This window comes from Haliotis asinina, chromosome 10 (assembly GCF_037392515.1).
Source record: "Haliotis asinina isolate JCU_RB_2024 chromosome 10, JCU_Hal_asi_v2, whole genome shotgun sequence".
NCBI lineage: Eukaryota > Metazoa > Mollusca > Gastropoda > Lepetellida > Haliotidae > Haliotis > Haliotis asinina.
This window is the reverse complement of record NC_090289.1, coordinates 35,625,834-35,651,829: the sequence shown is the minus strand read 5'-3', so window position 1 is coordinate 35,651,829 and position 25,996 is coordinate 35,625,834. Positions and strand designations below refer to the sequence as shown.

Genomic DNA, 25,996 nt, shown 5'->3' with positions numbered 1-25,996 from the left:
GTTCTTTGGTAAATAGTTTTAAATGTTCTACATGAGATTAATTTGCTTGCACTGAATAATAAAACAGTGCCATAAAACATATATTACTGGAAACTTCTTCAACAGAGTAGATGAGTGAAATGAAACTGATTGTTATTGATCTTTGTTGAACGTAGACTGGAGTGTTTGGCTTGTTGTTTATGTTGGCCTCTGCAATATTCAAGCCATATATGAAGGTCTGTAAAGATTAAAATTTCAGCAGACAATGCTGTACTTGACAACATGGGTATCGATTTACTTAATTAAGATATAGTGACATGTCTCAACCCTGTCAGGCTCAGGTGCTGAAGATCTATTTTAACCAGGATGTTCTAAGGGAACAGTTGTAAATCCCAACACAACTAGTCAGTTAAATCCCTAAACACATCTAATATTTTAGTGAATCCCAACACTGCTAGACAAATGAATCCCAACTTTATTAGTCTAATGGATCCCAATACCTCTTGGCTAGTGAATCCCAACACCTCTTGTCTAGTGAATCCTAACACTGCTAGGCTAGTGAATTCCAATACTGTAAGACTAGTGAATCCCATCAATGCTGGGCTAGTGTATCCCCACTATACTACTCTAGTGGATCCTATCACTACTTGCCTAATGAATGGATAGTGAATCCCATATGCTGGGCAAGTGAATCCCATAATTACTGGGCTAATAGCGTATCCTGACTCTGCTATTCTAGTGAATCCCAACTCTGTTAGGGTGTTGAATCCCAATACTTCATGGCTAATGAATCCCTTCACTGCCAAGCTAGTGAATCCCATCACTCTATGGCTAGTGCATCCTATCACTGCTAGACTATTGAATCAGAGCACTGCATGGCAAGTGAATCCCCAGTCTGCTAGGTTTGATAATCTCAGCACTGTTAGGCTAGTGACTCCCATCACTACTAGTGAAGTAATTCCCAAATGTCTTAAGAGTAGTAAGTTAAGTGATTTGTCTTCTGTTAGTGATATAACAAAATCTTTTCTGTCACGACTAGTCTTTAAAATTGTTGGTTATGTTTATTTCTTTATGAGAGAAAAGATTCATCTCAATACAGGTTGTTCGATTTTGCAGCACATAAGAAACTATGCTGAATGGTTACTATCAGGCGTCCATTGATTTCAGAGTATTGCTGATTGATATGTGGTACTCAGTCCTGATGAACCCTGGTGATCATTATTTGCTTTGCCACTTTTTTTTTCTGCCGGGCTAAGTTCCAACAGGTTCTCCAACATCGTTGTGTTAAAAAATATGTTGTAGATAGAAAATATCAAGTGCTATCCCCTCATTACTTGTCATGTTGTATCTATTTTAGAGTGAGATATTGACATTATTTGTAAGAAGAGATGTTTCAAGCAGTATGCTTGTCTCTCAGTCAGAGCCCAAGTCATTTATAAATATGTATTGAGAAATAGTGTAATGGGTTCTCGTGAAATACATGAATACATTGTTGTTGAGTAAGCTAGAAAAGATTGTGACATCTTGATACTCTTGTGGCCATGGACTAATTTGATTATCAGCTGAAGGAATAGATTATTTAGATTTTTCATGTGAATAACTGGAATTCCGTTGTGTTTCATAACAAGTTCTTGACAGATGTTGGAAGGTTTTTTGTGTCTAATGCCACACTCATTAATATTCCATTTATATGAAGGTGGTCTAAATATTTGAGTCTTGAGCCAGATAGACCAATGACTAACATGAGTGATGTGTTTGATGCTCATGATCTTAATCACAAGGTTCTTAAATTATTTAGAACTATTCTCTGACAGTGCATCATTTTCTATCTCTTTCACTGTAATATTTGACTTGTTTGAAGTTTATGCTGGCACTTGAAGAAAGCACAGAGGAATATAAGGAAATAATTCAAGAGAATTGATGGAAGACAGAAATTAGTATGTGATGGTATAGTCTGTTTTCCCCAAACAAGAGAATAAATTAATGAGGATACAACTCAAGTCTGGAATAATTTGACAAGTCTAGATTGCATGAGACTGGATTAAACTCAAGCACAGGGCTGATTAGACATAAACCTTGCCAGCCCTGACTAAAACACTCTTGCCCAATAACAATTTAGGTTTGACAAGCAACATACTTTATCTGCCAGTTGGAATTCATAATATATTTTTATGAATGAATTAATAATGATTTATTATCCTGAAATATGATGAATATTTTCATATCCATGTTTAAATTTTAACCTGACTGTCAGGAATGTGAATTTAAGAATATGGCTGTCTGTGTTGAAAATAACCTGTCCCGGAAGGTCGGCCAGTTAGGTATTTTGAATGCTTGATTAAAGAATATTCCTGGCTTCATTTTTAAAATTTTGTCTGTAAATACATGCTGCAGTATGTTATATGTGTTGTCAGAGTTTGAACCATTATTCATACTGACCCGTGAAGATCTGGGTTAGAATTGGTCTTCATGAATCCATGATTACACAATGCCTTATAAAAAGTGGTCAAATGCAACATATGCCATATATGGGATTTCACTTTCTTAGTAAAGTACAAATTCTAGTCCTTTTTTGGGTTGAGTCCCATGAATGCTTGTTAGTTATAAGAGGTGACTAATGTTGGTTGATACATGTCAACCAGCTACTGGTTTCATCATTTTAAAACATTGTTTGCAGTCGATGATGACATAGATAACATCTAACTCAATAAATCTCCAGGCACAGATAAGACAATTCCTGAGTTTTTCAAGCAGTCTGCTGATTTGATTTTACCATATCTTGAGCTTGTGTTCAATTTAATATTGGAAAGAGGTACTTTTCCTCAAACATTGTCAGTTGGACTTAAAGTTCCCTTACATAAACAGGGAGATTTAAATAATGTGAATAACTATAGAGGCATCACCTTATGAAGTATATTTAGTAACGTTTTCACTTCGATTATTAATTCAAGATTGATTTTGGGGGAGGGGGTGGGGGACAATTGATAAAATAAATGAATGACAAGCAGGCTTTAGACATGGATATACTACTATTGATAACATGTTCATACTGCAGAGTGTTGTACAAAGATATCTTAATTTCCAAGGAGGTAAGGCCTATGCACTATTTGTTGATTTCTCTAAAGCTTTTGATTCTATACAAAGATATAAACTGGGGGATTTATTTAAAACAGGTGGCTTAAGTAGTGAAATGACAAACTTACTAAGCAGTATTTATGAGAATGTGAAAGCTTGTGTTGGGAATACAAATGAACTATCAGATGCTTTTAATGTGCAAATCTGCGTTAGACAAGGCTGTGTACTCAGTCCATTTTTATTCTCCTTCTTTATCAATGAATTAGCAATTCAAATTGAAAATAATTGTGGAAATGGTATCCAGCTACACCCAGATGTGTTTCAACTTTTTCTTCAATTGTTTGCAGATGACATTGCTCTTATTTCAAGTACAACTGTTGGTCTCCAGAAGCAAATCAATGAATTAGAAAGTTATTGTGAACAGTTCAAACTGATGTGAATATGAGGAAAACAAAAGTAATTGCTTTCAAGAAAGGAGGTAAATTGTCTCGACACGAAAAATGGTTCTATAAAGGCAACCAGATTGAATCAACAATTTCATACAAATATCTAGGTATACATTTCACTAATCATCTTTCTAGGTCAACCCATGCAAAGTACGCATCTATTCAAGCACAAAAGGTGTTATTAGGTATATTGAAAATCTTAAAAATACTTGGGGATTTAAACTTCTTCAGAATATATAATGTTAAAGTCAGTCCGATTCTGTTATATGGGGCAGAAATTTGGGGATCGCAATACTTCGAGCAACTAGAAAGAGTTCAATTATTTGCCTGCAAGAAGTTTCTTGTAAAGAGGAGCACACCTAGTGTAATGATTTATGGTGAGTGTGGCAGGTCTCCTCTTATTATAAATTCGCAAATTAAAGTAATCAAATATTGGCTAAAACTTTTATGTATGTCATCTTATCGTTTATTAATTGATGAATTTATATGACAGTAATTGGACACACAAATTGGGTTACCAAGGTAAAACATCTTTTATTTACAACAGGCTTTACTCATATGTGGTATGAGCAGTATGTTGAGACTCCCTCAACGTTAATTAGGCTATTTACACAGAGATTGAAAGATATATACCAACAGAACTGTCTTAAGAAACTTTCCACTTCTATGAAACGTGATCTCTATGCATCCTTTAAGCCATACATTTATACCAAGCATTATCTGTCATGTGTCATGATAAAAAAATTTAGAGTTTAGCATGTTTTCGCTGTTCATCACAGGATTTGTGGATTGAAAAAGGTAGATATATGAAGATAAAGAGAGAAGACAGATTGTGTAAATTGTGCAATATTAATGTATTAGAAAACGATTATCATTTTTTGCTTATATGTCCATTGTATGATACACTATGTAAAATGTACCTTAAAGAATTTTATTATGTCCATCCATCTATAGATAAATTTTACTCGTTACTGAACTGCTAGAATCCTGATATAATCGAGAATGTTGCTATGTTTATATATCATGCTATGAAACTCAGGAAAGAATATTTGCCACCGACCATCGTCTGTACGTCACAAAAATGTTGTTTGAAAACATAATAGCACATAATACTGTATATACATGTAGGTCTAAAATCATTCTATATACTCTACTTTATATTGTACTATAGGCCTGTGGCCTTTGAGTACTGAATAAAAAATTGATTGTTTGATGTCACCATATCCCAATTTTGTAGGTCGATGCTCATGTTGTTGATCACTGGATTGTCCAGTCCAGACTGTATAATTTACAGACCACTACCATATAGCAGAAATATTGCTGAGTGTGGCATTAAACAACAAACCAACCAACCAACCATGTTTCATATTGTCATTCCAAGCTAAAATCACTCATTATTAATCAGACATAAAAAGTTACTTGTCAAGGTTAGTGGTGAATAAGATATAAAGAGACGACTAACATCCCAGCAACTGATGTCTCCTCAGTCACCATAGTGATATGGTATGGTTCATATATCTTAGTGTGGAAACAGCAGCATCATCTGATCAGCTGATTCTATCACAGTGACTTACAGTGACACGTAACATGTGCCCCTGAAGGCTTGAGGCTCAGACTTATCTGTGTTCTAAGCTAAGCTGGATTATCACAGCAGGTCTCCATTTGAGCATCTCTGTCACGGGATGGCATACTTTTGTTATAGTTTACCTGTATTCACCATCATTGATGTTTGAATTTCTTGCCAGCATATATGCTTCACAAAGGTAAAGGGTCTCATATTTTTTTTGTGTGTGGCAAGTCACTATGTCATACCTATTAACCATAGTGACATGGAAGAAATGGGTGTTACAGTGATGAAGGTATGGTTGATACAGTGATTATGGATAGGTGGGGTAGCCTTGTGGTTACAGTGTTCACTCATCATGCCGAAGACACAGATTAATTCCCCACATGAGAACACAATATGTGAAGCCCATTTCTGATATCTCTCCAGCCATGATATTGCTGGACGTTTAGCTAATATCAGCATAAAACCATACACACATGCTCTCTGATCAGTTTGTTTAGTAACTTTTGGAATGACTGTCTGAAGGAAATGTTCTCTCCAAATATTGCTGTCTTTGAATCAAAACAGATTTCACCAACTCATGCTACCAATGATCTTTCAGCATTGTAACCCTTAGATGAATTTTTTTGATTGATAATTCTTCACAAAAATTAAAATTTAAACAAGAAAAAATCATCTACAACATATATTCTCGTGAATACTTGTATTCTGACAGCTAAGTGTATTATCAGCAACCTCTGATGCTCTTTATTCATTTGAGTTTGATGGCTGCAATCCTAGCTATGTTTGAAAGCAGTTTTCCTTTTCATTTGTAAACTTGTAGCAAACCCTCCATATCTTCCCATATCAGAAGCTTTGTGAAGGATGTTGAGTATTTTTCATTAGGAGACAAGCGCGATCAGGAATATTTTCATACAAGGGTTTCTTGCTGTGAATACTGAAGCTGGAGAACTAGTCGGTCTCACAGTCCCAGAACCACATTATTTCCCTGCAGTGTTGAGTCGAAAATAAAACAGGTTTAGATTTCCGCAGCTTCAGGAATCTGTTGTCTCCATAGGTCTCCTTTTCAATTTAAATGGGCTTGTTTGTTACTATAAAAATTATGTACATTCAGAGACAAAGGGTTAGTTTATGGGAGAAGCTAAAGAAAGCTGACCATTGTAGCTATAAATAGTTGAACCACAAATAGTTTCCGTGTAAGTAGCCTGATACACAAGTAACTAGTATCACTGAGGAAGCCTATGAACACCCACAGCCGTGCAAGGAGAAATTGAAATGATTTGTTTAGGTCTCTGGAGGTGGATGTTTGTGAACAAGGTGATTGATGTTTAGAATCGTAGTCATGTACCTTAATAAATTAGTTACAACAAAAAAGGATGTAAGAAATTTGCCCTATATTGACATAACCCTCTTTTTGTCCACCATTTTGCTTCTTTTTGTTATATATTAAGTGTTTCTGGAATGTTACTGTACAGCTGGCTTTCTTTTGTGAAAATTCTTTGGACAGTGGCGATAAAAGGAGGAAAATATACAATAACACTTTTGAGAAGGGACCTAACCCTTCCTGTCTAATTGAAAGTGAAAGGTGGATCTACATTTGAGACTATTTCAATAATATTTACATTGTCCAAACAAATTCATAACCATTCCCTTTAGTCTGTATGTAATATGCCTGATTTTTTATTGGAATAGAATATATAACTCCATTCTCGTAACATGGAAAAGAATGTAATTATTTATGAGCTATTTTCTTCGAGATCTACCTCAAAACATTGATGCCATTCAACTTTATACTTAATTTTCCTTTGCACATAAAAACTGTTTTTTTAGCGTTATGTTGATACATTTTATGTCAAAAAGCCTTGGAAAGTAGTTGATGTGAGGTGCAAGATTTGTGACTTTTTCAAAAACAAATAATGAATTCCTTTTATTTCATATCAGTGAGGTCGCATGACAGTGAAAACCTTAAACACTCTTTCCCGTCGATAGAACTAAACGAGAATAATGTTAGTTTTTGTAGATTCAAAAAATACAAATGTCAATCTGCCTGTTGCAGTCATAAAAGAGGAAAACTAGATAGACAAGATTTAGAAAAAGATTATCAGTGGGACAACATATGAAATGCAGGCCCTTCTGGCTCTGTTATGACAGAAGACAAAGCACCCACATTAAAAAAATGATTATCAATGGTTTGCACAATTGGTCCTACCTCTGTGATGTTACAAGATATCAAACTGTTATAAAAAATTATTAGTTGTAGGACTTCATGATTTTATGTTAAAATTCAGTATGCTTTCCACAAGTAATGCATATATGTACTGGTGAAAGGGGTACAAAAAGTAACAATTTTCATTGTTGTCTTGATGATTTACGCTAATATCTATGCAGAAATTCATTAACAAGTGATGTTTTCATTCAAAACAAATTGTCAAAGCTACGGAGACATGGAGATGACTTTTGTGTATCCTGTCTTCTCTGTTTGCCTATCCTTTACAACAAAATGACTGACAGAGTAGACTTTGTAATCAAAATTATTACTTAATACTTCTTGCAGTTGCGTTTACCGGCAATACTCTGTACAATATTTCCCACATTAATATTCATTTACTATTAATTCACTTGACTTTGTTCTGCCACTATCTTTGTAAGAGACTGTTGCAGTTAAATTCATAATAATGCACTTACTTATTGCCTGTGTCAATGAATACTGTGATTGCTAGTTATTAGCATTCTGTGACAATTTGGTTTATTTATTACTGCAATCAGTGTATCGAGATTATGAACTTCTGCCTTGCATAGATTGTTCCTCTCATTTTCTGATCAACACGGGGAAAATCTTCACACACTAAGAATAATAGGGAGTGAGGGGGTTTTGTTTTATGCTGCACTCGGCAATATTCCAGCCATATGGTCTGTAAATAATTGAGTCTGGACTGGACAATCCAATGATCATCAGCATGAGCATCGATTTGCGCAAATAGGAACCGATGACATGTGTAAACCAAGTCAGCGGACCTGACCACCCAATCTGGTTAGTCACCTCTTGAGTTGCTGAACGCCCCTTCTACCAGGGACCTTCATGGGTCCTAAGAATAATATAAAAAAAATTGATCTTACAATATTTTGAATGAAAATGATGACAGAAATGAATCAGCTGATCATAGTTTCTGGGTGTGATTCCAAGCTGATGGACAAAAATAATACCAGGGGAAAAATGGTCCACGTCGGCCACAGTCAAAGTAAATAATTTTTCTAATTAGATCAAACAAGGGATGTCAAACAAAATATATAATTATACAATAGAAAAAAGTTGTACTGTCGCTTCCTACTCAGTATGTAGAATAAGGATCTGTATGTACAGTTACTGTCGCAAACTGTAAACATTTTAAAATATTGTACAGTACACAATGCAGTACCAGAGGCTTTCATGTCATTGTGAGGATTAAATATATATTTTAAGAATATAGTAATTTTGAGATGAGCCCAGACTTGAAACACTTATATATCTGGACAAGGCTGCACCTACCTGCTTTGCTGATCGCTACGCTACCATCGCATGCAATCAATGTGGGTGAAAAAAGCATCCTTTCACACATGTAATATTCTTATTTTATGCATTCATTGAATAAGAAGTTTTATTGTATTCTGTTACCACAAATTTAGGTCAGCATAGTGAGAATTAAAAAAAATCCTTCATCCCAAAATGTATGTCATAGACAGCATTTTGTGTTCAGTGGTATGTGTGTAAATATCTTTTGAAACTATCATCAGTTGTATATTAAGTTTTTGTCTTTTATCTAGTCCTATTTTAGCGAGAAATTTTCTCGTATTACATTTCTGATCAACCCAGCAATTTTTGCCATTTCTCATGACATGCAGTAGAGGAGAAATTGTCCAATACTACAGTCATGATCTTCTCAAGTACCAGTCGGGAATTACATGTGATCACTCGTGGAGAATGAAAGCCTATTGACATGACGTAGTTGGATATGATGGAGGAGTGGTCAGTGCTGTTACTGTGAGCGCAGACAATACAGATAGCAGATGACCTCAGTCACTGGCCTTGAGAAGAGACTATAGTCTGTTTCATACTCTTGGTTGCTCTGGTTCACTACAGGTGCTCACTTTCTGCTTCAAGGACGCTTTGTGTATTTAATACTTCACAGTGGGGATACTTTGAATGTTAGCTTGGTAGGATGGTACAGTAGTTCAATGGTTACAGTGTCTGCTTGTCATATACTGAATGTTTGGTTTTATTTTCCACAAAATTACAATGTATGAAGCATATTATATATTTTGTGTCTCACACATTTATTGCTATGATAGTGCATAAGTGGCATAAAATATTATTCACTCACTTATTTTTGCTATCCCTCTGGGTACATTATAGCACGTTTGTTTTGCGAAACCTTTCACTGGTTGGAGTGAGTGAGTGAGTGAGTGTGGTTTTGCGCGACTTTAAGCAATAGTTCAGCAATATCATGGCGGAAGACACCAGATGTACTCTTCACACATTGTTCCCATTTGGGGAATCAAACTTTTGGTGTGACAAGTGAACGCTTTCACCACCTCCCCCATCAGTTGGACATGTGTTGAATCACTAAGCTTGGGTGGCCTGTTGCCTAGGGTGCAGACATTTCTGTGTAGTGAGTGATAAATAGGCTTAGAGACAAAAGAACATTATTGTAGCTGCTTTTACTCCCTATTGTGCAAACATATCATATGACTCAAAAACTTAATTACATGTATCTTGAAGGTATTGTCTGTTTGATCAGTGCTAGGTATGTTATAGAATAATATGACAATTCTGTTCTCAGATGATGTTATCCATCATCAAAACGATTAAGTTAGGCAATCTCTGTGGCTTGTCCCCAGTATTCTGTGCTCACAGAAACAGGCATTCAGGCTGTTTGATGGTGTGTTATTGTACCCTGATGATGATCGTTTCTTGGTGTAATGTCCTAGGTGTCATTTTTAGAGTGTCCGCCTTGAGAAGGGAAGGTCGTGGGTTCCATCCCTGGCCAAAAGACATTAAAATATGGTACTTTTTGGTCCCTGCCTGGCGCTTCGTATTATTGGGTACAAGGACTAGCCGGCTTGGGAGTTGATATAATGTGTCTGAGTAGGGTATTCATGCTTAACTGTGGCGCGGTATCTCGGTGGGCTGGCATTATAATACCAGCTTAGTCTGGGCAAGTACAAACAACCACACATCAACATGCATGCACGTCCTCATATCAGCAAAATATTCTTAAGTGCGACGTTAAACCCCATTTCACCTCACTGTTTCTCACAACTGTCACTGGATTGTCTGGTCTAGACACCATAATTACAGGTCGCCGAGTGCAGTGTTAAACAAGAAACAAACGACTTCACACAATAGCTTCAGTGAACCTGTTACAGCTTCAGGTGATTCCATTCTCTGAGACTGTGACATTAATGCTGATGCCCAGTGTTGTTTGGCATCGGTACACGACCTCATAAATCAAAGAATTGCACCAGAAGATTGAGGCCTACTTTATCTGTAGGTTATATTGCAGCAGTGTTAAGCTGATGCATGCTGTACACCACACAATCCTGTTTGTTCCTGCTCCATGGTGCAAACACACTTAAGCTACTGATAATGTTGACACTTGAACATTCATATTTTTTCAAGCCCTTACGAGCAGATTACCATTCAAGGCATTAGTCATTCTAGTATTAGGTCATTTACAAGGACTGATCAATAGTAATTCCTACTTGTGCTTGGTCTGCAGGTGGTGTGGCTAGTGTCTTGTGAACATACAGGCCTGACTGATATGTTAAGACTCGGGCAGGAAAAGACGTATGTGCATTGTGTTCAATGTTGCTGATCGGTTAAGGGAATCAATCGAGTATTATGAATGGTTGAAGTCATTATGGTAAGGATGTGTCAAATCAAAATTATGTGGAGCTCCTATGATGGTTTTGTTGCCTCCTATGTTGGTAGTGCTGTGATTTCTCTGTTAGAATATTTGAATTGTTTTAAAGCTTTTCAGGGTCTTAAATGTCTAGACTGATTTTGCAAACTTGGAAAAGCTTCGAAGTTTGTGGTCTGTCATGAAAGGTCTTTAATTTGTTTTTTCCCTTTAAAATTCTTTGAATGTCATCAGCAAATCCTCAAATCTTTGAGAACATTTGTGTTTGATTGATTATTAACCAAAGAAATCTCCCCTGCTCCCTTATTTGCTTCCATTATGGAACATTATAAATCATTTTGTATTTTTACATATACTGGTCAAAAGTAGTTAGGGATATAGGTAAATTTTTAAATTATGAATAATGATCTATGTATTTTTTAACACACTGATAAAATATCAATCCTAAAAATTCCAGTATCCCAAACTTGTTTTGTTTATTGGATGGATGCCAGAGGATGCTGGCTAACTCTAGAATAAAACAGCTATTAATAGGTTGGGAGACGCGAAAATACCTTTAATTTCTGAATGAAGAAAAAGATAGGCATTAAACAACAGACATCAAAATGACAACAATCTGTGGTCCTGCTACCACTATGACGTCCTTTCAACTACATTACATAGATCTCCACTCGGCATAAGTGCCATGTTTGAGATCAGTGACCATTGATGTTTTGATGGACTGCAGTATGCAATGAATAATTTGCAAGTCCTTTGCCCAAAGGACGAATTTTAAAACTGGTGAACATTTTGTCTCAAAGTGATATATGATAGATGGTACATGAATCCACTCATCAAAGGCATCCATTACTTTAAATGTGGACACTTGATAATGTTGCATTTTTTGTGTGTATATTAGATTTTTGATGTAGATGTGGTGGTCGTCAAGAGAACAATATATCAAGACCTCTGGGGGTATTGCACAGCTAGTAGCAATAGTTCCATGTTAAATCACTGGCTTGGTGTAAACCCAAGAACGTTTGACGAGAATGTATGTTGGCCACATAAACTTCTTTAATTATACATGTGATCAAGGAAGATTTATTTGGTCCAGTGTTGCATTGTGGGAAATGACCTTTACCTTTGCATTCTTGTTTGGATTTTACAAGGTTCCTTCATATGATTGTGCTGTGGCAGTCTTTCCTGTGTTTTGGGATGGTGTGGTAAGCTAGTGATTAAAGCATACTGTCGTCATTCTGAAGATCCGGGTTTGATTCCCCACATGAGTACAATTTGTGAAGCCCATTTCAGGTGTCCGTCTCCGTACATGTTGGTGGAATATTGCTTAAAACTCAACTCACTCACCCATTCACTTTGCCGTGTTTCAGTTTGTGTGAAATTGGATGGATCCTACCACTGTCGTTATGCTAACATGGTATCAAATATTTTCACTGGTTCCAGGGTTTCTTTTATGCTCTCAAGTGATAAAGTTGGACATAGATAATGTCACTGGTTTCTGAAGATGTATTGAAAAGTGTTCAACTTGAGGATTCATTGAAAATATATGTATTTAAGAATAATATTGAAAATGAGAATTAAAAACTTGATGACTTGTTTACACATACAGTGGAAGCTGTCAAAACCAGCATCTGTCCAATCCGTCAAATTGTCAACACTGGCACAAAATCTCAGTCCCATCCACCACTTGTACATTTCTCATCAGCTCTACAATCTGGCACATTGTCTAAGCCGGATCATTTCTGAGTGCTGGTTTTGACAGCTTCCACTGGTTAGAGGATACCAGGGGATTTTCTTATATCCTTCAGCTATAATTAATCAAGGCCCGTCATGTGACAGAATTCATTTTCATTCACCACAGTGAGGAAGAGGTATCATTCAAGGAGTTGTGTTTCCCTGGCAAATCTCTCCAAACATTTCTCCATGTCTCAACGCTAGTTTGTCTCAGATAACAGGGAGTTTTTAGAGCTGAAACTTATCAGCAAGTGCACTTCCATCAACATCATGTGGAGCTGTGTGTCAGTCTGTTCCTGCTTGAACCTTTGCCTGCTGTGGAAGTTGTGAGTCCTGGCTTGTTCAGCCTCTTGAGAAGTATAGTATGAAGTAGGTGTCCAGTACATCCTGTTTGTGAATGTGTGAATTGGTGATGATGTTGATTGGGAAGTTGTCAGTGAGTGAGTTTTACACCGCACACAGCAACATTCTAGCTATATGGCGACAGTCTGTAAATAATCACGTCTGGACCAGAAAATCCTGTGATCAACAGCATGAGCAACAGAGTGATCAACAGCAGAATGATTAACTGATTACAAGTGTGAACCAATTCAGCGAGCTGAACCGACCCAATACCTCAGTTAGGTAGATAGATCGATAAACTAGTGCGTGCTCAAGGCGCTGGTACAATGTGTTTAGCTTATTTCTGGTATTGTCCACTTTGAAATATCAAGGACCCATGAAGGTCCCATGGTAGAATAGGCCTTCAGCAACCCATGTTGCCATAAAAGGTGACTGTGCTTGTCGTTAAAGGCGACTAATGGGATCAGGTGGTCAGACTTGCTGACTTGGTTGACATATGTCATCGGTTCCCAATTGCGCAGATCGATGCTCATGTTGTTGATCACTGGATTGTCTGGTCCAGACTCGATTATTTACAGACTGCCGCCATGTAGTTGGAATATTGCTAAGTGCGGCGTAAAACTAAACTCACTCACTCACTGATGGATTGGGAAGTTGTGATGGAGACACTGGATGCACAGTAAATTTTCTTTACAGAGTTGCTTAATAATACCAGTATACTCTTGTTGGATGTTTGGCTATTGCATGGTGTTCATGTGTTCCAAAGTGGTTAATGTCTACAGCCTGTTCAGCTGTAGGCTTTTCTTTGATATTAATCTTACACAGTTGGAGCACCTGCATTGGGCGGCAGGGTGGCTTAGTGGTTAGAGTAATCAGGCTGATGTTCTGGGTTTATGTCTCCTTATGGGTACATTGCAAGGCCCATTTCTGATGTTCCCTTTCTGTAATATTGCTGGGTTGTTCTGAGTACTGGAGTGGCGTAATATCATACTCACTCACTCACTCTGTGACTCATTCGCTCTGCACAGTGACCAAATACCTCTCCCATCTTCAAGGCTGCCCATGCTATCAGAAAAATGAAATACATGGTATCATCCACAATCAATACATGTATATCATCTTGCATATATCATACACATTAAGTACGTCTAGAAGCGTGGCAGCTGACATGAACAAGTCAATCGTGTGTTATTTGTGGGCAAGAGCTGTTAGTGCTGCGTCAGGAGCACATGTGATTCCCGTTTGGACAGATTAAGACTTCACACAGGGGATAGGGTATTGGGGGGTAGCTTTAGGTTAAGATGTTCACTTGTCACATCAAAGACGTGGGTTCGATTCCCCACCTTGGTACAATGTGTGAAGGCCATTTCTTGTGTCTCTCTCTCTGACATTGCTGGAATATTGGTAAAAGCTTCATGAAACTCACTCACTCACTCACTCACTCACTCACTCATAGGGGATGGAGGTCTGTCCCGGAGAAACTAGTAGGGCAAATGGAGTAGCCTAGTGGTTAAGCGGTTGCTGATGATATTGAAGTCCCAAGTTTGATTCCCTGCGAAGTGCGATGTTTGAGTCCCATTTGTGGTTTCCGCCCTTCATGATAATGAGGAATATATGAAAGTGGCATATAACTGTACTTAACTCTTATTCACTCTTCTCTAACTAAAGAAGAAGGTACCCTGTACTCTAAAGACATCCTTTGTGGCACAAAACTCCCAGAGTTTCATTTCCTTAGTCAGAGACATTTTGACATTGTGACATTCAAGACAAGACATGGATTTTTATAGTGTAAATATTTACAGATAATGTGTTTTCACAGTGCTTGTAATAAATTTTTCAAAGACCATTGGAGTAATGGTAAGTTCAAAGGAAAGAGAAAAAGTCAGCCGTGTCAGTTTGAAAAGGCTGTCACTGAACAACAGTAATATTTATTAAGCCCATTACCTTTTGTCATTGATATTTTTGATTTGTGAATGAGGTTGAATGACAGAATGAAAAATTAACTTGCTGTGCTGTTTACAGGATTTCATCAGTATTTTGGCTGTCTTACTTTTTGAGTCACTGTCATTTGTGAGTGAGTTTCATTTTACACTGCTTTTAGCAGTATTGCAGCAATATTACAGAATAGGACACCAGAAATGGGTTTCATACATTGTACCCATGTTGGGAATTGAACCTGGGTCTCAACATGATAAGCAAACGCTTTAACCACTGTATTACCCACCACCCTTGGTTTGTGAAAGACTGTTTGTTTTGTACAGCATGGGACATTATACTGTGTGGATTTAACTGAAGTCATGATACAGACAGATTAGATCACTTTAATCCAACATAAAAAGAGGAATATTTTCTTAGGACATGTTCATTTATGGCAGGAGACAGTTCTCATCTGTTGCGTTTACCTACAGTAAGCCTTTGATTCAATATGCTTATCCTCACAGCCAGCCAACAACAAGCTTGCTAATCTGATTGTCAATAATTCTTTCATTTCTCTGCTATCTCATTCGGGACAATATTGATGGAAGGTCGACCATCCAGATTAAGCAGATTCTGAAGTTTTTGGTTCTGAATAAATATGCCATTTTCCTTTAATATGTTTGATAAATAATCATTTAATATTCTTGTACCACTCTTTGATAAAATTGATTAAAATCTTCCTGGCTAAACAGCCACCGGTAATATTATTGATTGAAAGCCTAATGAGATTTGAATGAAATTTTAAGATCATTACTTCTGTTACTGAGCATGTTTGTCATGCTCTGCTAAAAATGTCTTAGGCCAATGTTATTGCTGGTTAGAAGACGTAGGATAGCCATCTTCCACAGAGGGTTATGCGTCATATCTGAATTATGAATTAGGGGTGACAAAGTTATCTTAGGGGCAGTAGGGTAACTTAGTATTTAAATATATCCTCACGTCGAAAACCTGGGTTCAGTTCTCCACATGGGTGCACTGTGTTAAGCCCATTGCTGGTGTCCCCTCATATTGCGGGAATATTGTTAAAAGAGGTGTAAACCCAACTCACTCACTCATGAACCGAGATGCCACAATTCCTGGTTGAATATTGCTAAAAGCGGTGAAACCACTCCTTGCTTGAATATTGCTAAAAGCGGTGAAACCACTCAGTCAGTCATCCAGTAACTTGCAATTTGCTGTGCAGTGTTATTCCATTAGACACGCACATTCTTGTACATCCTTTACCTTTTTCTGAATGTTATTTACACATAAGTCATGGTTGACCCAAATATTGTGTCTGTCAGCACAATATCCATCCTCTTGGGTTTCTTTCATCAAAGTGGTAATCATCTGAGATCTGCATTACTTCAGGCTTTCCTCCCACATGAAGCAGGCTGTCCTATATTACCACAATGCTGTTTGAAGAGCTGCAGTGTCAGCTATAAAGTTATAAAGTGTATACAGTGTATAGGGGCAGTGGAGCAGCCCAGTGGCTAAAGTTGTTTGCTCATCACCCTGAAGACCTGGGTTTGATTCCCCACATGGGTACATTGTGTGGAGACCAATTCTGGTGCCTTATATTTTGTCTTTCCTGGTAAAACACAATGTGTAGTGTTCACATCAGATTCTATATTCTCGGTTTTCTTTGTACTGAACAATATGTAGCAGGTTAACAATATGTCCGTGTTGTGTTGATATGAGTAGTGTGTGAAATATAAATACATCTTCAGTTTGCTTTGAAGTAACACCTGTTGTTTCTAACCACAGTCCATATGAAAGTAAAATCTTTCAAAATACAAAACATATTAGTATCTTAAATAATCACCCTTGAATACCCAAGAACTTGTTCATCGATTTTAAACAGCTGTATTCATGATTTATACAAATGTTAATTTACACAAAAATGTTAAACCAGTGTGAATTGGAAAAGAGTAAAAGAATTCAGTATTCTTTTCTGTGCTGCAAACTTACTGAGCCAAATTCCTCTGAGTGTCAAAGTGAATATTTGCAATTCATTGGTTGAGTTGCCTTCCTCAGCCATCAAATTCATTCTTCCTTAATCACCTTCCAATGAAGATGATAATATCACTATTGACCCAACAACTGATAAGAATCACAGCTCATCCCCCCTGGTAGGAAGTGGACTGGTCCATCTTGTCTTCAGCCAGGCTGTCAGTTTCAGTCAATCTGCCCAGAGAATGCCCGACTTGTGCAGGGGCCCAGTTTGGGTTGGCAAATCTGAAGAATGTTAATGACCTTCTGTGTTCCTGGTGCCATGGTAGACCAGAATAGCTGATTCTGTTGTGTCTGTAACTCATGAGCTCTTTGCTTGCAGCTTGTCCGAGATAAGTGATTGCCTTGCCATCGGTCTGTCATTGATGTTTATCCCTCGACTACAGTGGGTGCAAAAAACACGGGGAATAATTCAACATGAATGAGAGGGAAACAGCTATTGTTTTTGGTCATTGTGGGTGCTATTGGACGATGTATTATGTTGTTGGATGGGAGAAAAGACTGGGTTCATCTTATACAGTCTGGCATCCTACTAGTCATAAGGCATGTTGACCATTACAAAGAATGCCAGCAGTAGCGGTCTGTTGTCAGGAGGGGTATGTGGTTAAAATGTCTGGCTGTGCCTGACTGTGCCTGATCTTGTGTCTGTGTTCTTGGTCAAATCAATGTATCTGAATCTTACTTTGTCTGTGGCTCTGTCTAAATTGTGTTGGAGTCTGTTTAGGATAAGAGTTAGACAGTGTTTGAATCTTGAGGTCTGTGTCTGTATCTGACTAAATTTGTCTGAATCTGTGAAGTCAGTGTCTGAATCTCAAAGTCTGTGTGTCTGTATCTGATTGTAAGTTGTGTCTGAATCTGAGTAGTATATGTCAGATAGTGTCTGAATCTCAAAGTCTGTGTGTCTGTATCTGATTGTAAGTTGTGTCTGAATCTGTGTAACATATAAGTCAGATAGTATCTGAATCTCAAAGTCTGTGTATATGATTGTAAGTATATGTCTGAATCTGTGTAGTATAAAGCCATGGCGTGATTGAATCTTAAAGTCAGTCTGTATCTGACTAAGTTTGTGTCTGAATCTGTGTAGTATGTAAATCTGATAGTGTCTTAATTTGAAAGTCTTTGTCTCAATCTTAAAGTCAGATAGTGTCTGAAAGTCTGTATGAGCCTGACAGTGTGTATGAATTTTATCATGTGGTAGGTGTGTGTGAATTTTGTACCATACTGTATGTGTAGTTGTAGCTCTCTGTATATTGAGTGTATCTACATCAGAATTGCTCCATGTTTTCCAGTTATGCCTCAACATTTTATTCCGAACAACCTGTATCCTCAGTGAATCAAACATGTTCTATCTTACTCTATCTTCTGTCAACTTTCATTTCTTATGTGAAATATAGTGTTCAGTGTCCATTGTCGTGACAACCTTACAAACAATGGCATGGATTCCCTGTCTGGCACACATCTCCTAGCAATACCTCCATTCTCTGTTTCCCTTGTATTTAAAAAAAAAATACAAGAAAAAACATATACATGAATGTCTGTGTCTTAATCAAACCACTCATCTGTCTTCTCAAAAGAAAAAATTAAAAACTTTTAAAATTATCCTTTTGTGTGTTTATTTGTGAGGTAACTTTTAACACTTCATGTCAACAAGGCTCAGAATCTGTGCCAAATGCGACAGACATTTTTGCTTCTTATGGCTGTGTGGGAAGAATCCTATTGTGTCTAAGTGGAAGAAGTGAATTATATGGGGATTCCGCTGATAGGAAGCTCCTTGTGTTGGATGAGGTGAGTAAACTTAAGGTTCCCCTGCTTTAAAGCTCCTTATTGTGTGAAGAAGGTGAAAAATAAGGGGATTCCCTTCTTAAAAGCTCCTTCTTTTTTGTGAAGGATGTGAAAAATATGGAGTTTCCCTTTTTGAAAGAAAGCTCCATATTGTGTAAAGAAAGTGAAAAATACGGGGATTCCCTTCTTGAAAGCTCCTTTTTGTGTGAAGCATGTGGAAAGTAAGGGGATTCCATTCTTGAATGCTCCTCTATAATGTGTGTAGGAGGAAGTGAAGAATATGGTGGTTCTCCTTCTTGAAAGTTCTGTATTGTGTGTAGGATGGGAAGAATAAAATGGTAATTCTCATGTATTGTGTATAGGAAAAGGTGATAACTATTGGTATTCCCTACTGGGAAGTTTCTTATTGTGTGCAGGAGGAGGTGAATCAAGTGGGATACCCCAACTCAAAATGGTGTGTAGGGTCCCTTTATTATGCATAGCAGGAATTGAGCAAAATGGGATTCCCCTGCTTGGAAGCCTCTTATTGTGGTTTTGAGGTGGTGAATGAAATAATGCTTACCCTGTCAAACATCTCCTTACTACTGTGTGTAGGGAAACTCGGAGGCAAATATGATGGGGATTCACTGTGTTCTTGGTAGTGGGAATTGAATTCCTATGCCGGGGATTTATCTTGAATGCTATATTTGAGGGTCCCTTGGACTCGTATTCCTAATTTTAAGGGTCCTGGATTACAAAATGGGGGTCCCAGACACTTGGTATAATTATTAATACTATTTTGTAATATTGTTGCCATTCAGTAACTGTTATTGTATTGTGTGTCATGATCATCACATTGTTACAATAATTGACTTGCAAATAATACCATAACTTGATAACATATATTTACTTCATTGGAATATTTACACATAGTATTTGCATTTTTTCTGCACCCTTAAATAAGTATTGTTGCATCCATTGTTCATTTTTATGCATATAGGACACAGGAATTGGTGTCCCCTAAATCCCTGCCACTGGAACCTCCTTATTATATGTAGGTGTTGCATAACATAGGGATTGCCCTATCAAGAACCTCCGTTTTGTTTTAGGAGGAGGCGAATTAAAAAGTGGAATACTCTGCAGATAAGCAACCCATTGCATTCAGGAAGACATGAATGAGATGTGAATTCCCATGCTGAAAACCTTTTCTTTTTCTATTTTATTTTTGTGTATAGTTTAATAACTGAAAGGAAACTCTGGGAAGTATAACAGTGTTAGGATTGATGATCAAACTTAGTGAAGCAGTGTACTTGAAAAGTTCAGCCATTGTACTTGCTTAGTTGAGGCATTGTACTTATGTAGTCGAGACATTGTACTTGCTTAGTTGAGGCATTGTACTTATGTAGTCGAGGCATAGTGCTTGCATAGTCGAGGCATTGTACTTATGTAGTTAAGACATTGTACTTATGTTGCTAAGGCATTATGCTTATGTGGTTAAGGCATTGTAATTGCATATTTGAGGCTTTGTACTTATGATGTTGAGGCATTGTACTTATGTAGTTGAGACATTGTATTTGCTTAATTGAGGTATTGTGCTTATGTAGTTGAGGCATTGTACTTGTGTAGTCGAGGCTTTGTACTTATCTTGTTAAGGCATTGTACTTATGTAGCTTAGGCATTGTACTTGCGTATTTGAGGCATTGCACTTACGTAGTTGAGGCATTGTGCCTATGTAGTTAAGGTGTATTTGCGTAGTTGTGTAAGTTATTTATTTGTGTTGTGTAAATTATGTGAAGGCATGTGTAAAAGTCAGGTTCAATGAATAGGTGGTTAAATCCTCAAGGAAATGTCTGATGTTTGTTAGGTCTCTCCTAGGTTGGTAACTGTTGTGTCTGGCACTGTCCATAGCGATAGATTCTGTGTGTCAGAGTACAATTGTTTTCTTCCTGCAAACACGAACATCCATCAGGCATGGAAAAAAACTTCAGTAACAAGTAAATCTGTTCGTTTTAAGTTTTGGTGGTCTCTTTTGTGAACATTAACCATTAAATCAATTTTATTATTGGTGATAGAGGAAATCTGAGGGAATCTTTTGATTTCTTCTTCATGTTCTGTTGCAGTGAGTAAATAAATTGTCACTATTGAGGGAAGAGCAAACACATGGGTTCAGTTTCCAGAACGGTTTTGTAATTAGCAAAAGTATTGATACATGCTTAGTTTACGTCAACATTGATTAATATTTAGAGCGGGTTTACAGAAGAGGGAAACTGTCAAAATATAAAAACATGAGTGTTAAGTATTTTGATAGTTATTTAATTTGATGATGTAAAGTTTGCTGAGGTTGTGAATCGTCTGTAAGATTTTACAATATCGCTTGGTCATCTTTGTTCAGGACAGTGACGTAGTCTCGTGACATGCGTTCGTTAATCACACAGAAGAGCCAGATGTGAATCTCAACATTGGTGCAATGTGTGAAGCCCACTTTTCAGGTTCCTCGGCTGTGATACGGCTAGAACATTGCTAAAACTTGTGTAAAACCATACTCACTCACACATTGGTGTCCAGAAGCAGACGACAGTTGACCAAATGGTGAATTATGTGGTCACACCCCAACAGTAAGGATATTCGGGTTCATATTGTTGATCGCCCACAGCGATATAGCTGGAATATTGAAAGTGCTGTTGAACAACAAAACTGTGACTGTGAATGTTTTACAAGGCTACTTCTTACCGTGCTCTGCAGGTATGGGACAAATCAAGGACTGGTTGATTTGAATCAGTATAGTATACTGTGTAATAAGTGGTCATAAGTTTGTTAAATAACTAATGAAGAATAATGGTGATGCGACCAGAAGTTCAATTCAAGTCTTGACAGGTGCGGTAAGCATTCCCAACTCACCTCCGAAGACCAGTTACATATCTCTCATAGGTGCAGTTTAGGACGTCCATTCTGGGGCCCAGCATCTTCAGTGGGTTGGAATATTGCTCCACATCTCATCAGAAACTCCAGCAGCTTGAAGCTGTGACATCAGTTTGAGACAAGTGTGTCCCCTATTATCCCTTATGATGTATCTTAAGCATCCTCAGATCAACAATATCTGTACTCCCATATGACAAACGTAGCAATCTTTATGAAGCATTTTTGAAACTCCTTTATTTATAGAGAAATGTAAAAAATATGTTTCTATACACCTGCTCTGCCGACATTTACAAATATCCCAGCGAACACATTGGCTCAATTTCCAGAGCGGTTTTGTAATTACCCAAAGTAACGCCGCTTGCTAAGTCCTGCTTTAGATTGTTTAACGGACATAGCCGAATCCACAGTATTACTTACATGGTTTTATCAAACAGATTTAGGCATGCTGACAAAGACAAGCAGCCGACTTGTTTGTTTTTTACATATGATAAAAAGCTACAACAAAGGAGACACTCAGTGTTGGGCTTAGCTGCATGAAGTGTTGATGGAGTGTATGTTTACTGTACTATATTTCCATGATCAATATGTAAGCTGGGCTGACTTTTCTAGCAGGTGTTATCATGTGTCCCATTGATTGCTCATTAGGCAGCATGTTAGTTGTATAATTGCAGCAAATGGGATAGTGAATGGCGGGGGAGTTAGCCTCTTTCTGTCATCGGTTATTGTTTATTGATGATGGCCTCTGTCATCATGCTTTTTTTAGTTATATCTGATTTTCATGCCCATTCTTTGTTTATTAATAGTATTAGACAATCCTTTCATTTATAGTTGTGCGTAACTGATCTTTTCATTCAGTGTTGTTTGTTGGCCTCTCTATTATTTATCCTCCATTTGTAAATAAATAAAGTCGAGTAGTGTAGGATAGCCGAATGGTTAAGATATTCTCTCATCCTGCCTAAGGGCCCAGTTTGATTCCCCACATTAGCTCATTTTGGTGTTCCCAGATGTGATACTGCTAGAAAATAGCTAAAAGCAAAGTTAAACCCTACTCACTCACTCACTCACTCACTCACTCACTCACTCACTAACGAGACCTAATTACTGCACAGCATCTCTTCACACCCCAACAGAGGGGATGTAAAGTGTGCGATTATTTGAAAAACAACAGAATTTTTATGTTTGCAATTAAGCATTCCTAAATGACAAGGAAACAGTCTTTTCATTAAAAAAATCTCAACACATTATAAATGGTGACTGAACATGAAAAATACTAAAATTAAACGAAACTCCAGAATCCATTCATCTCTAAGCATATGTTTGACAACAAAAGATTGAAGATTTTTTGTCAGCTTGTAAATAGTTAACAGGCTGTAGTAGTTTTTCAGAAAGTAATTCCTGAGCTGATTCTCCCTTTGAGCACATGTAGACAGACTATTCTGGTAGACTTGATCAACCAACCCACGTGTTCACAGCAGACATATAGGACACATTATGGTGACAATTTGCTACTCAAAGCAGTAGGAGATCCGTGCTATGTATAATTGTGCACATCTGTTCTTAACAGTGTTGACAGATAAACCTCTGACACTATTTAATGCATGGGTTTCTATGAAAAGATAATACCAGTGAAGTGTTCACTGATGTTTCAGACATTTTTTTTTTCTGTCTCTCAGCATGATTATTAGCTATTTGGTAGCAGCTTAATTGGGTCTGTTATTATTTAACAATTTTTACCACGGCTGAACACTGGTGCAAGGATCTTGTGCAGATTTTTACCAAACTGCTGTTTCAGATTCTCAAACCTTTTTCAACCCTCAGGACATAAATGGCTTTTTTGGCTCACTGGGTATGACTGGCTAGTGAAACTATTGACTTGTCAGCTTAAATATTTATACAGACATGGAACACACAATGTCAGCCTTGCCTATTTCTCCATAGGAGGAAGGAAAATCAATATTTCTCCAACCCTTTGAGGGCCCCATCAAAGTGCATCTGTTACTCAGAACCTGAACATATGTCCTAATACTTTGATAAATAGAGCTATGTGTTTATTGGTGAGTTGAGGTGTGTGGAATTTTGTGAAGTCTCCATGAAGGATAACATTGTTCTTGGACTAAATTGACTTTTTCCAGTGTAGAGTACAAGTTAAGATGTGATGTCATGTATGCTAGTGTGAAGCTATTTATTATGGTCCACACTGACCTGTGTATGTGTGATTGAAATTAAACTGTCATTTTTGCAATGACAGTCATGGTGCACCAGATGCTGTCACTATCAATCAGGGGTTATAGGGTAGCCTTGTGGTTACGGTGTTAGGTAGTCTTGCACAAGACCTGGGTTTGAGTGAGTGAGTGAGTTTAGTTTTACGTCGCATTTAGCAATATTCCAGCTATATGGCGACGGTCTGTAAATAATCGAGTCTGGACCAGACAATCCAGTGATCAACAACATGAGCATCGATCTGCGCAATGGGGAACCGATGACATGTGTCAACCAAGTCAGCTAGTCTGACCACCCGATCCCGTTAGTCGCCTCTTACGACAAGCATAGTCACCCCTGGGTTTGATTCCCCACATGCAGTGTGTGAAGCCATCCTGCCATGATCTTGCTGGAATGTTGCTTATGGTGGTGTTAAACTAAACTCACTCATTCAAGGTCTTTTCACTCAGTCACTTTTCATGCTCTTTTGACAACATTGAAGTGTCACATGTGGACCCTGTGGGATAATGAGGAAGAGACAGTGGTTATAATAACATTGGGAATTGAGTAGTCAGTACATATTGTGATATTGTGATTCTACAGGTATGTTCAGGGAGAGCCTAGTTAATACGCCATTGTACCATTGTGCTCGCATTATCAAGTCTTGGTTTGTGTGCCTAGTATGGTATTATACCACTGTATATTTGGCTCAAGATCATCTGTATATTTTTCTCTATTTATGAAACAACAATTCACCTGAAGATGCTTCAAGCGTTGTTTCTTTGTTTTTCCCTTCTAAATTTGAACAAATCCAATTTTCTCTGTGCAGTTGAGGGTTAGCAACAACCAGTAGTGAATAAAGTTTTTGAACTGACTAAAATCTGAACAAAAGGCTGAAATAAAAATATAATTCACTGCATACTTCTTGAATTACAGGTTATCTTGTATCTTTTATCACAAGAGCAACCAGTAATTCTTTACTCATTACTGGAGTGTTTTGTTCTGATTTATCCAGAGACAGTCTTTTAAATCTCCACAAACAGCTCCAGTTAATATCATCATTAATGCCCAGTTGTTAAAGTAAATATTGTCATTATGAAGTGTTTATGAACCCTTCTTTGTTCAACAGCATTTAAGTAAGTTGAACTGAGCCCAGATAGGATCAATAACAGATGGCGTAATCTGGGGCGGGTGGCTATAAGTGCTGCTTCAGTGATATGTAGCAATCGTAATGAATAAAAACCATGGACGTATTGATTTGATTTGTCATCAGTCCACTTTGATTATCATCCTGCCCTTTCCGTGCAATTAGTTGTCGCAAGTGAATTATAGAGAGCCATCAGCAGTTGCCTTCTGTAAAATAGAGAAAAGGTTTATTGCGGAAGTTTGGTGAGGAACATAAAAATTATGGAGGGGAAATGTTGACAGACGGCTGCCTGCGAAGGGTGTTGACATTTTGATGAACTGGTTTGGTTTTTGTATTTATTAGTTGTAGGAGACCACAAAGCCAGTGTTTTAGGCCTGGTAATATTCAGTTGTCAGGCCAACAGTCTTTATCCTTAAAGTGCGTTTGTTTTTCAGATGACTTCCTTATTGATTATTTTGACCCCATTTTGCTTTATGGGCATTCCTGCATAAAACATTTGTCAGTTTTGATGGCATATCGTTTGGACAGTATCCAGTGGGCCAAATATCACTGAAACTGACTTTTGCTAGCTAAAGACTCATAATTGCATGATTAATAGTGACAGATAAATTGCATTTGAATAATGAGAACTATTATACATTGCTGACACAGGTTAACCAACTCGGTGAATGTGGGGAGGTTAGAGGTCACACACTGAGTAAGTGAGTGATTCTAGCTGCGTCATCAATACTCTTCAGTTCACGCCCAAGAGGTCATGTCATTTGTGCATTTGTCAGCTGAGCACAATCCTTGAAGAGATTTGCTTGTCATTAATATGTTGGTCCGATACAATGTTCCAGAACATTCTGACATCCAACAATGACCCAGCCAAGACATATTTAGAGACTTGAAGTAACCTCAGTATGAAACCTTTTTTTCAATTGTTCAACCACCCATTTGTATACATGCCATGTAAAAATGTTGT

The 25,996-nt window shown here is 37.5% G+C and overlaps 2 protein-coding genes across 2 annotated transcripts in view; both read left to right on the top strand.

Annotated features, from left to right (window-relative positions):
* LOC137297648 (mannose-1-phosphate guanyltransferase alpha-A-like) overlaps positions 1 to 25,996 on the top strand; it is a 510,132-nt gene that overhangs the window by 396,732 nt on the left and 87,404 nt on the right. The gene's annotated exons all lie outside the window — the stretch shown is intronic.
* Positions 1 to 25,996, top strand: part of LOC137297638 (ubiquitin-conjugating enzyme E2-24 kDa-like) — a 62,695-nt gene that overhangs the window by 23,465 nt on the left and 13,234 nt on the right. The window lies entirely within an intron of this gene.